Source organism: Pseudophryne corroboree, chromosome 1 (assembly GCF_028390025.1).
Source record: "Pseudophryne corroboree isolate aPseCor3 chromosome 1, aPseCor3.hap2, whole genome shotgun sequence".
Taxonomy (NCBI): Eukaryota; Metazoa; Chordata; class Amphibia; order Anura; family Myobatrachidae; genus Pseudophryne; species Pseudophryne corroboree.
The window spans coordinates 1,007,088,324-1,007,100,405 of NC_086444.1; the positions used below are offsets into that span (position 1 = coordinate 1,007,088,324).

Here is a 12,082-nt window from a genome sequence, read left to right on the forward strand (position 1 = left end):
ATGTTTTTACATTACTTGAGTCCCAAACGAGGTATAGACTGCAAAGTGATGCTATACATTAAAAGCAAGTAATAGGGGCACCCGGATTTGAACCAGGGACCTCTCGATCTGCAGTCGAATGCTCTACCACTGAGCTATACCCCCTGCTCTTTCTCGCTATAAGTTCATACACATTGCAGCCTTGATGTAAAGGTTACTGTACTGTATTTCTTGTCCTGCAGGAGGTGAAGATGAGTCTGTTTCTTTATGGTAATGCTTTGGAGTTATTAGTCAGGGCATAAATAGAGAGTTCACATACTGCAGGTATAATCTGTGAGCATACTCAAAAAGAAACTTTGATCATCCTAAAGTTCCACTATAGTTAGTGCTAGTCAGAGTAGGATTTATTGAAATCCAGTTGTGACATTGTTTTATTGAAGCAAAACTGATCTAAAATACAAATTGTTACCAAACCAATATTAATAATTTCTGAAAACTATTTTATCATGGTACATTTTTGCTAAGAAAATAAAATATTTGAATGTTGGGTCAGTGGACTCAAATGTTCTGAATGCATGTATGCCTTATTGACTAATTGCAAAATCAGTCGGAGTTGAAAACATGGCTGTACCAAATAATTTTGAATTCTGCCATGTTAATGCCCAATACTCCCTTATTTATCAAAGTTAGTTAGGAATAAAGCATTCATCCTTCATGTACAGTTATTTTATGCTGTATAATTCTCTATCAAAAGTAGCTGTAAAAACCTGCCACTGATACTGTACTTTCCTCAGGTAAAGTATTAAGTTGAAATGTCAACATTTTTTGTTGCCTGACTGCCACTTGAGTATGTTTTTACATTACTTGAGTCCCAAACGTGGTATAGACTGCAAAGGGACGCTATACATTAAAAGCAAATTATAGGGGGCACCTGGATTTGAACCAGGGACCTCTCGACATGCACTCGAATGCTCAACAACTGATTTATACCCCCTGATCTTTCTAACTATAAGACCATACACATTGCATCCTTGATGTAAAGGTTACTGTACTGTATTTCTTGTCCTGCAGGAGGTGAAGATGAGTCTGTTTCTTTATGGTAAAGGTTTGGAGTTATTAGTCAGGGCATAAATAGAGAGTTTACATACTGTAGGTATAATCTGTGAGCATGTTTAAAAATAAACTTTGATCATCCTAAAGCTCCACTGTTGTTCGTGCTAGTCAGAGTAGTATATCTTGAAATCCAGTTGTGACATTGTTTTATGGAAGCCAAAGAGAACTAAAATACAAATTGTCACTAAACCAATATTAATAATTTCTGAAAACTAACTTATTGAGATACATTTTGGCAATAAAATAAAATATTTGATTTTTAGGTCAGTGGGCTCAGATGTTCTGAATGCATGTATGCCTTATGGACTAATTGCAAAATCAGTCGGAGTTGAAAACATGGCTGTACCAAATAATTTTGAATTCTGCCATGTTAATGCCCAATACTTCCTTATTTATCAAAGTTAGTTAGGAATAAAGCATTCATCCTTCATGTACAGTTATTTTATGCTGTATAATTCTCTATCAAAAGTAGCTGTAAAAACCTGCCACTGATACTGTACTTTCCTGAGGTAAAGTATTAAGTTGAAATGTCAACATTTTTTGTTGCCTGACTGCCACTTGAGTATGTTTTTACATTACTTGAGTCCCAAACGAGGTATAGACTGCAAAGGGACGCTATACATTAAAAGCAAATTATAGGGGGCACCTGGATTTGAACCAGGGACCTCTCGACATGCACTCGAATGCTCAACAACTGATTTATACCCCCTGGTCTTTCTAACTATAAGACCATACACATTGCAGCCTTGATGTAAAGGTTACTGTACTGTATTTCTTGTCCTGCAGGAGGTGAAGATGAGTCTGTTTCTTTATGGTAAAGGTTTGGAGTTATTAGTCAGGGCATAAATAGAGAGTTTACAGATGTAGCCACCTTTATCTTGAGTGGCCGCGGCGGTTGGCCCGTTCGACCATACGCAGCGCACTGTGGCGTAGCGAGGCGCGCATAGCCACAGAGAGGCTATCTAATCGCACGGAGACAGACATTTGACGTTTGGCGTTACCTTTACGTGTAATACCTGCGATCAGCCACCAGATGTCGCTTTTTACAATCACCACTGCGCATGCGTGTGGTCTCCCGTAAAATACAATACTGACATACATAATAAGGACTACTTTACTAAGGCGTCTCATTACGCTGCATACAGCAAATACTGTACTCATTACGCTGCATTATTTAATACAGTACTGTAACAGTATATACAGTACGACACCGACGCAAATACAGTAGTACAGCATACAGTATATGATCCATCTACAATACTTTATGAATACTGTATGTGAGCGTCCGAGTCCCGCAGACAAAACACAGTACTGTAAAACCAGTAGTGTACACTGTCGCAAATGGATGTGTGTTACAAGTTCACTATTGCCTCTCAAGATTAGGAATTTTCTACAGTATGTTATCGTCTTAATCCCGTAGCCATTACAGCATAATCAAAACCAACGGATTTATACATTTGTCTGCGGCGAAGTGGTGAAGTGTTTCGCTTCCTATACTCAGAGTCCAGGGTTCGATTCCTTAAGTACTAATGCATGTTACTGTAGTTTTTTTCACACTTTATTATTTTTTTTATTCACCCCCACCTCGTGGCAGGCAGCAGTTGGGTATGGAATGAGAAATGGCATAAGCTGTGCAGGCTACGGGGCGATGCTGAAGGAGCGTCACAATCCCCTAGCCAAAATACACAGATACTGTAAGCGTATACTGTAAGATACTGTAAGCGTGAGATACTGTATTGAGCTAGGGGATTGTGACGCTCCTTCAGCATTGCCCCCTGAACTGTGAAATGTACAGTATGCCATATTGTATCTCACTACATATCCGAGCGCTGCCACGTGCTGGGAGTTCACGGTCGGCGGCCATTTTGTCAGGTTGCTAAGCGATCCAGCTCGGTATACCGTAATGTGCATAGACCTCGCTTATCCCAATGTAATTGAGCTAGGGGATTGTGACGCTCCTTCAGCATCGCCCCGTAGCCTGCACAGCTTATGCCATTTCTCATTCCATACCCAACTGCTGCCTGCCACGAGGTGGGGGTTCAGGAGGTGGGGGTTCATGGGTAGTGGTCGTTTTGACAGTGTGCTATGCGATTGAGTCCGGTGTACCGTAATACTGTATGCAATCCTACAGTAGCTTATCCCTCCCCTGTGTATTTTGGCTAGGGGATTGTGACGCTCCTTCAGCATTGCCCCCTGAACTGTGAAATGTATGCCATATTGTATCTCACTACATATCCGAGCGCTGCCACGTGCTGGGAGTTCACGGTCGGCGGCCATTTTGTCAGGTTGCTAAGCGATCCAGCTCGGTATACCGTAATGTGCATAGACCTCGCTTATCCCAATGTAATTGAGCTAGGGGATTGTGACGCTCCTTCAGCATTGCCCCCTGAACTGTGAAATGTATGCCATATTGTATCTCACTACATATCCGAGCGCTGCCACGTGCTGGGGGTTCACGGTCGGTGGCCATTTTTAGTGTGCATAGAACTCGCTTATCCACATAGGCCCCTGTGTTTTTAACTACTATATTGAGATGCACATTTCTAGGCCTACAGTATTTAATATACAGTAAGCAGCATTGTTGTTAGGCAATAATTGAAGAATTTACATACAGTACTGACATGTACTGTATGTAATGCTTGTACATCATGTCAGTCGACCCTTATGCTGTACACTACTGTAAGTCTCACAGGGCCCATGCACTTCCAAGGAGGGTTATTTACTGTACTGTATCTGTTTCATACAGGAAACTAATTGCAGTCCATAACACTAATATTAAGCCCACTCCATTATCCACTCCTCCCCTGTGTATTAAACACCCCCTACCACCCTGGAAGTCATGTACCAGGGCCCCTTCATTCAGCACAATGCCCCCTTCTACAGTTTAGTGTTCTCCTTCCTGCCCCATCTGTGCAGTAAAGGAATAATTAGCAGAAATTATTTCTCCAGGTCCTACTGTACATACTGAGCGAAAGATAGAACCCCCCTATCCCCCGCGGAGCATCAAAGCTGCCGCTGATAGCTCCCCCCACCCCTTCCGCTGGTGAGTGGGTAGGGTCCCCAGTGCATTGCTGTGTCCAGGGGCCCACACTGCTGTTAAGATGGCTCTAGTAATTGAGCTAGGGGATTGTGACGCTCCTTCAGCATTGCCCCTGGACTGTACCATACTGTATCTCACTCCATATCCAAGCGCTGCCATGTGCTGGGAGTTCACGGTCGGTGGCCATTTTGTCAGGTTGCTAAGCGATCCAGCTCGGTATAACGTAATGTGCATAGACCTCGCTTATCCCGGTGTACTATGTGCAGTAGTACTGAATGATTGCTATCACTTGTGGTGAAACACCTATCTTATCAAATACAGTAACTACTGTACAGTATAGTTGTTCGCACAGGTGATGGTAATCATACTGTATATTTAAACTGAAGTCCGTAACAGAGCATTCTGTCCCTCCTGCAGAGGTTCTTGTTGGGAGGCACAGGGAAAAAAGGCAAATACTGTACAGTACTGTATTTGCACTTTACTGTTGTGCACTTTATTTGAAAATGTACAGTTGTTTGCTATTTTTAGCATGCTGTGCTTTACATGTTTTCTTATTGTGGTTTTTATATTTTTAGACAAAAGACAAAGAATGCAGACTACCAGATTTTACGGGAGTGCCAAAACCCACCCATCAGTGGCACAGAAACTTGCTGCAGTAGTCCCACAAAAGAAGAAGAAAACTGCCAAGGCGGCTCAGAAAGAAAATGTGGTGAAACCACGAAAAAATGCCAAGGCAAAGAATAATACGTTGGAGCTGATATGTGGTGTGGCAAATGATGTAATTGTTCCATCTCCTGCAGATCACAGTGTTCAGCCAATGAATCTGGAAATACCGGTGCTAGAGGACGTGACAAACACGCTGCATCAGGAAGCTTCTTTTTTGGACCATGTAGCCACCCCTGGACAAGAAGACATGACACATTCACCACGAAGAAGGTTGCATTTCACAGATGTGAACACCAAAGTGCAGGACTGCCAGTGTACCTGTCCTGTTTTACTAAAGGAGCTACTCAGTAAGGTGACCAATATGGAGTCAGAAGTTGGTGGACAGGTCAATCAGCTGCAGACCGATGTGGCTGGCCTTAAAGAAGGCATAAAGGAACAGATGGTAGAAGCCATGAAGAAAGTCATTGAACAAACGAGGGAAGAATGGCAAGTTGGAGTTTGCCGCACCATCATTGCAACACACCACCAAGCGGTTCAAGTCAGCGGCCTGGACGACCGAGGCCTGGAGGACCGCAGAGGAGGCCTGGAGGACCGCAGAGGAGGCCTGGAGGACCGCAGCGGACTGGACGAAGTCAGCGGCATGGACGACCACAGAGGCCCTAGGCTACGGAGCAAGTAATAGTCCAGATTGTACAGACTATGGGGCAATGCTGAAGGAGCGTCACAATCCCCTAGCTAAAATACACAGTATGCATATTATGGTACACCGGACTCGATGACATACTGTAGCACACTGGCAAAATGGCCGCCGCCCCTGAACCCTTGTGCAGGTTATGGGGCAATGCTGAAGGAGCGTCACAATCCCCTAGCCAAAATACACAGGGGAGGGATAAGCTACTGTAGGATTGCATACAGTATTACGGTACACCGGACTCAATCGCATAGCACACTGTCAAAACGACCACTTTGTGCAGGGTACGGGGCAATGCTGAAGGAGCGTCACAATCCCCTAGCTACAATACACAGGGGTGATAGAGATAATCGAGTGGCTGGAGGGGGGTCCCCTTGATTTAAGGGGCCCCCACTCCTCCAGGGTACTCCGGCCAGGTGTGACTAGTTGGGTATTTAATTCCATGGCCGCAGGGACCGGTATAAAAGTCTCCCCCGGCTGTGCATTATCTGTCCAGCTAGTGGAGCCCAGTGCTGATTCAAAAAATATGGGGAACCCCTACGCTTTTTTTGTCCCCCTTATTTTTTGCACCAGGACCAGGCGCAGAGCCCGGTGCTGGTTCTAAAAAGATGGGGGATCCCGTGTCCATTTTTTCCGTATTCCTGCCGGAATTCGACTGCAATTGCATATACAGTACTGTACCCCTTAATGTCACTGCTTACAGTATACAGTATTTAGACATGAGCTTGTGTACAGTATCTGTCATGAGGTGCTTTTTTCACTGACACTATAACTTTTTTCTATTGTGATATACTGTACAGAGGCGGCAAACTAGCGAAACGGGAATAATCAGCTTCTGCAGAATAAAATGAGATGCTACAGTACATGCCTATATTCTGTGAGTGACTGCGGCTCTATGAAATTAAATCAGAAAATTTAAATATGAAATGTATTACTAATGTGTGGCATTACTGTACTGTATGTGTACTGTATAAGGTGTACTACAATATTTTCTGGTGTAACATAAGGAAAGGGCACTACTGCATGGTCTAATGCAGTGGTTCTCAAACTTGGTCCTCAGGACCCCACACAGTGCATGTTTTGCAGGTAAACCAGCAAGTGCACAGATGTATTCATTACTAACTGACACATTTTAGAAGGTCCATACAGTAGGTGGAGCTAATTTTTTCACTTGTGATTCTGTGAGACCTGCAAAACCTGCACTGTGTGGGGTCCTGAGGACTGAGTTTGAGAACCTGTGGTCTAATGTAAATAAAGATGAATGTGGTGGGGTGTAATGTGAATAAGGGGCATTACTGTTAGGAGTAATGTGGTACTATGATATGATGTCATGAGAATAAGAGACACCACTGCATGATATAATGTGAATAAAGTTGCAGTACTGTGTTGTGTCATTTCATCTTCGGGTATTATTGTGTTACCATGCCCCTTCCCAGCAAGAACATACTGTACACTGTTTTGGGCTGGCACTAAATGTGCACATTGTTCTTATTTAGATTATAGGGGGTAGGAGCGCCAAAATGGGTGATGGTGCTGGGAAAGGGGTGCAGGGTTAGAGGCGGAACTACGTAGCATCTGTGCAAGAGGGCATCAGCCAAAATCTAGCCTAGGGCATCATGTTGGTCAGGTTTGGCTCTGATAATACTGTATACTGTACTCTTACTGTACTTTGCATTCAATACAGATACTGTTTGCACACAGGTTTTACATGAATCATTGGCAATGCTGCAGGAGTGTCTCATTAGGCAATCTAAAATATACCACGAGTATGGGTGGGGATACAGTAGGGAAGTTCTGTCACCATAAGCTGTCTGCTGTGTATAGCATATTTCCATCTGAGATGCATTTGTGTGTTTGTAATAAGAAAAAAACATTTTACTGTACATTTAGTGGATACAGTATTTCTCCCCCATAATGACGTATCATACTGTACAGGTACCCTCATGTACTGTACCGTACCATACTGTAAAATTGAATATTTATTGGAAAAACATCAATATTAATGTAAAAATAAAGTATTACAACATCCGATTCCATGTACTGCACTGATCAAAATGTACAGTACTCTTATTCAGGACTTATAAAACTGAAAATAACTGTTCATACAGTACACATCAATAACATTACTACTGTGTAATATTCTACATTAGTTTATGCAATAATCAGACAAAGGCAATTTTATCATTTTTTTTAATAATGCACCAATTTAAAATTTTAAACAGAAAATACAGAACTACATATTTGTGGCTTGACCATTTCTTTCAACTACAACAGGTAATACTTTATACAGGTGATTTATATAATTATTACAATGTTCAGGTGTGAGTACTTCTAGCCAAAATTTCTTTATCCCATCCACCAGTTGCTGTTTTGTTGTTGGCTTTGCAACACTCCTAACGTACCTCTTCAATTGAGCCCACACTAATTCGATTGGGTTCATGTCTGGTGATCTAATTAAAAAAAAAAAAAGCGTATAGAAAAAATTAATTACATTACAGTAAATAGAGAAAATTAAACATACAATATTGTACTGTTTATTAAACAAAATTTTTTTTTACAGTACTAGAGTGCTATCCAAAATTTTACTTGTACACTGTTGAAATAATACTCACTCTGGTGGTGTGCGTTCCCAATTCATACCTTTCTCTTCCATAAATTTGGCTGAGGCGGAGTGTTTAGGATCATTGTCTTGGAATATCCTATGGTGAGTTGGGTAATATTTATTCACAAATGGCACCATACATTTCTCTACTATTGTTTCTTGGAAATATTTCTTATCCATGATTCCTACAGAAATCAAAAAATGTTGTTCATTAATAAGCAACTCCTTTTATTGTGCAGTTACACGTACTCTACAGTACAACATGTATTTTTACAGAACACAGGCACAGAATAAAGTATAGTACTGTACTGTACCTTCGAAAAATAATAGGGGACCAGCTCCTAATCGTGATATGCCTCCCCATACATGGATTTTCAATGGATGCTTTGGGCGTGGTTTTAAAGAGATATGGTTACGTTTCCTGAATGACATTCTGGAGAACCGCTCAAGGGCAACAGACGATTCATCTGTGAAAATGACATCATCAAATGTTTCACCACTCTCAATCCATCGCCGTGCCTGTTCCACTCTCTTTTCTTTATTCACATCTCTTATCATTGGAGATATCCTGTGAAGAGCCAAAAATAATGAAATCAGATACAGTTATGAAATTACAGATTTACAGATTACTGTATATACAGTAGACTGTATGTGCAGTATACTGTATTATATACCTACTGTATACATTAAACTGTACATACAGTACATTAAGTTACATACAGAGTAATATATATATACATACTGTACATACACACAAACACAGTATACAGTATACAGTATGTAATCATCACAATAAGCCGGCAATGCTTCATTGCTGTCTCTGAGTGCCTATACAGTAGGTATCTCATTTGGGATAGAATACTGTATATACAGTATATACACACACACATACTGTATATAGTATAAAGTACACACTCTGTATAATGATTTATGGCATTATTATATCACGTATCAAGGGATTATTAACAGTGCATTTACTGTATGGTTTATACTGCTTTCAGTATTTTACCTTGTTGCGCCAAAGGTCCATCCCATTTTCCGTCGCATCCTTCTGATGCTGGTGGCCGATATGTCCAGGTCATACTTGGAATGGAGAATTCGTTTTATTTGCAGAGCAGTACGCTCATCATCCTCACGAGTTAGTTCCTCCACAATTTGTTGCACTCTCCTACAGTACAATACAGTATGAAAAATATGAATTCATGAACAGCACAATCACAGTTACAATTGATGAAGTTTTTATTTTATTTCAAAAAAATTGTTTATGGTATAAAGCAAGTCATTTAAACATTACAGTAGTGTACAGTACGTACCATGTGCATTTTGTAGGAAATACAAATCTGGGCGTTGTTCTCTCGAATGCATGATAGCGCACTGTTTCTAAAGTGACTATAATGCCACTTTCCTTGAGCCATGCATGGATCTCTTTGATGGTTTTATTTTCTTTTTTCATGTTGGCGATTATCTTGCTCATCGTTTTGTTGATAGTTACTGGCATGTTGTCCAACTATAATTCCTGTATGGAGAGAAAACATTTGTGAATACTGTAGTCTAAAATTTACACATCTGAAAATGCATAAGAGTTTTATGATAGAAGTTAATACTGTACATGTTTACTATCCAGTACCTGATGTTCAAATTTAAGTATTGTATACTGTACAGTACTGAAAATACAACTTCAGTGTTATGGACTGCAATTAGTTTCCTGTATGAAACAGATACAGTACAGTAAATAACCCTCCTTGGAAGTGCATGGGCCCTGTGAGACTTACAGTAGTGTACAGCATAAGGGTCGACTGACATGATGTACAAGCATTACATACAGTACATGTCAGTACTGTATGTAAATTCTTCAATTATTGCCTAACAACAATGCTGCTTACTGTATATTAAATACTGTAGGCCTAGAAATGTGCATCTCAATATAGTAGTTAAAAACACAGGGGCCTATGTGGATAAGCGAGTTCTATGCACACTAAAAATGGCCACCGACCGTGAACCCCCAGCACGTGGCAGCGCTCGGATATGTAGTGAGATACAATATGGCATACATTTCACAGTTCAGGGGGCAATGCTGAAGGAGCGTCACAATCCCCTAGCTCAATTACATTGGGATAAGCGAGGTCTATGCACATTACGGTATACCGAGCTGGATCGCTTAGCAACCTGACAAAATGGCCGCCGACCGTGAACTCCCAGCACGTGGCAGCGCTCGGATATGTAGTGAGATACAATATGGCATACATTTCACAGTTCAGGGGGCAATGCTGAAGGAGCGTCACAATCCCCTAGCCAAAATACACAGGGGAGGGATAAGCTACTGTAGGATTGCATACAGTATTACGGTACACCGGACTCAATCGCATAGCACACTGTCAAAACGACCACTACCCATGAACCCCCACCTCCTGAACCCCCACCTCGTGGCAGGCAGCAGTTGGGTATGGAATGAGAAATGGCATAAGCTGTGCAGGCTACGGGGCGATGCTGAAGGAGCGTCACAATCCCCTAGCTCAATTACATTGGGATAAGCGAGGTCTATGCACATTACGGTATACCGAGCTGGATCGCTTAGCAACCTGACAAAATGGCCGCCGCCCGTGAACTCCCAGCACGTGGCAGCGCTCGGATATGTAGTGAGATACAGTATGGCATACATTTCACACTCCAGGGGGCAATGCTGAAGGAGCGTCACAATCCCCTAGCTCAATTACATTGGGATAAGCGAGGTCTATGCACATTACGGTATACCGAGCTGGATCGCTTAGCAACCTGACAAAATGGCCGCCGACCGTGAACTCCCAGCACGTGGCAGCGCTCAAATATGGAGTGAGAGATGGTATACATTTTAAAATACACCGGGATAAGTTGTACAGGCCATGGAGCAATGTACAGGGACATTCATCATTTACGTATATAAATAATTGTAAACCGTAAATGAAAGAATTACCGGTCAAATACTGTATGACGAAACTGTGTCAATGAGCTGGAACAGTATGGCCTGTGAAGAAGTTTTCGAAGGCAGAAACGGAGAGCAAATTATCAGGAGATTTCTGAAAGGTCGGAGAAGATCCACACAGCAAGTCTGCTTACGAGGAAACAGCTTTGCAAAGTGGGTAGCTGGGCGGTGACTGAGACGCTCTTTTATTCACATTCACACAAAAGGAATTCTTATCGCTGTGATTGGTGCCAATATAGGCGCATTCATCCTTACACCAATCACAGAGCATACTGTACTTTTGAATGTGAATAAAAGAGCGTCTCAGTCACCGCCCGCTACCCACTTTGCAAATCTGTTTCCTCGTAGGCAGACTTGCTGTGTGGATCTTCTCCGACCTTTCAGAAATCTCCTGATAAGTTGCTCTCCGTTTCTGCCTTCAAAAACTTCTTCACAGGCCATACTGTTCCAGCTCATTGACACAGTTTCGTCATACAGTATTTGACCGGTAATTCTTTCATTTACGGTTTACAATTATTTATATACTGTACGTAAATGATGAATGTCCCTGTACATTGCTCCATGGCCTGTACAACTTATCCCGGTGTATTTTAAAATGTATACCATCTCTCACTCCATATTTGAGCGCTGCCACGTGCTGGGAGTTCACGGTCGGCGGCCATTTTGTCAGGTTGCTAAGCGATCCAGCTCGGTATACCGTAATGTGCATAGACCTCGCTTATCCCAATGTAATTGAGCTAGGGGATTGTGACGCTCCTTCAGCATTGCCCCCTGAACTGTGAAATGTATGCCATATTGTATCTCACTACATATCCGAGCGCTGCCACGTGCTGGGAGTTCACGGTCGGCGGCCATGTTGTCAGGTTGCTAAGCGATCCAGCTCGGTATACCGTAATGTGCATAGACCTCGCTTATCCCAATGTAATTGAGCTAGGGGATTGTGACGCTCCTTCAGCATTGCCCCCTGAACTGTGAAATGTATGCCATATTGTATCTCACTACATATCCGAGCGCTGCCACGTGCTGGGAGTT

At 42.1% G+C, this 12,082-nt stretch overlaps 1 non-coding gene across 1 annotated transcript; it reads right to left on the reverse strand.

Annotated features, from left to right (window-relative positions):
- Positions 1 to 72: 72 nt before the first annotated feature.
- Positions 73 to 144, reverse strand: TRNAC-GCA (transfer RNA cysteine (anticodon GCA)). The gene has a single exon. It is a non-coding gene; the product is annotated as a tRNA-Cys (tRNA).
- Positions 145 to 12,082: the final 11,938 nt, after the last annotated feature.